Consider the following 1,286-nt stretch of genomic DNA (forward strand, 5'->3'; position numbering starts at 1 on the left):
CAGGCCCAAACTGCCAAAGTGGTGATTGCTTCTCACTGTGGCTACGTGTTTTCCGTGCAACTAATTTTCAAAGGAAAATTTACAGTTCTCAGTGTAAATTTGATTCTGCTTCTCTTGGACGATATATGGTCTAATCTGGAGACAAACAATACTTTTCTCGGAGAACTTCAGCTGTCTGCACTGAAACAGTAATATATAGCATACAAACTTAATGTATTCCAGCATGAATATATCTATTTGCTGCTTCTGTTTGGGTATATCTAGACAGGAAAGGCGAATACACACATGACACTTGGAAACACCTGACCTTGATGTCAACCTCATATCAGGCAGGCTTAACCAGAGGGTTAAGCATCTCTGAATATCTAATCTTTTTATTTTTGCTCCCAAAGTGGGCAAATGAGTCCCCTCATCTTAAAAATATTTGACCAATACACAGTATTCATATACTGTCGCAGTAAAAAAATAAAGTATATTTTGTAGCACAGTCATGTATCTTACCCAGAAGGATACATCTCTGGTCACATTCAGCAGACTTTCTTTGATGTGTGAATACCACAGATTTCAGCACTATATTCTGTTTCAAAGAATTTTCAAGGTGTGGCATTGACAGTCCCCTTCATCACAGAATTAATATGCAAAACATTAGATTTTTGTAAAAATTGAGAGAGAAGTTAACTTTTCAGAAAAAAAAGAGATAAGATTCTCTATTCTTGAAAAAAAGATAATCTTATATGAACTTATATGTGTAGACTTGAAAAATTGTAAGGAAAATGAATTAAAACAAAAGTTTTCTAGGAGGATTCAAAAATGTAGCAACCTTCTGCATAGGTAGATAGATAGATCTCTGTATACTTCAGATCAAGAAATACTGTCTCACCACTAGATGGAAATAGTGGATTTTTCATCTTCTGTTGCATTATCAGCACCTATATCTGAATACTATTTGCATATCATAAGCCATCTGCAGACAGCACTGCAGAAATATGAATCAGAAATTCTTTGCTAGCATAGATGGATTAAAGCCAAGATTTCTATTTCTAGTTAATGTCCCCAATTTACAGGACTGAAGATTCCTAACTCTTGAAAAAATGGTTCTGTTTGATCCCTAATCTAATTGTTTTTAATTTATCCTTTCTGAAAGCAACCAGAAAAGAACTACAGGGCAGACAGCATTTTGGTTCTGCTAACATGAATTAGGTAGTAAATATCAGCCTAATTTAAAATCTGCTCCGGAGTATCTTGTGCAAGACACACACAAAAAAGATAAAAGTGGAAGGAAGCTG

Source organism: Apteryx rowi, unplaced genomic scaffold (assembly GCF_003343035.1).
Source record: "Apteryx rowi isolate R43461 unplaced genomic scaffold, aptRow1 scaffold_548, whole genome shotgun sequence".
Taxonomy (NCBI): Eukaryota; Metazoa; Chordata; class Aves; order Apterygiformes; family Apterygidae; genus Apteryx; species Apteryx rowi.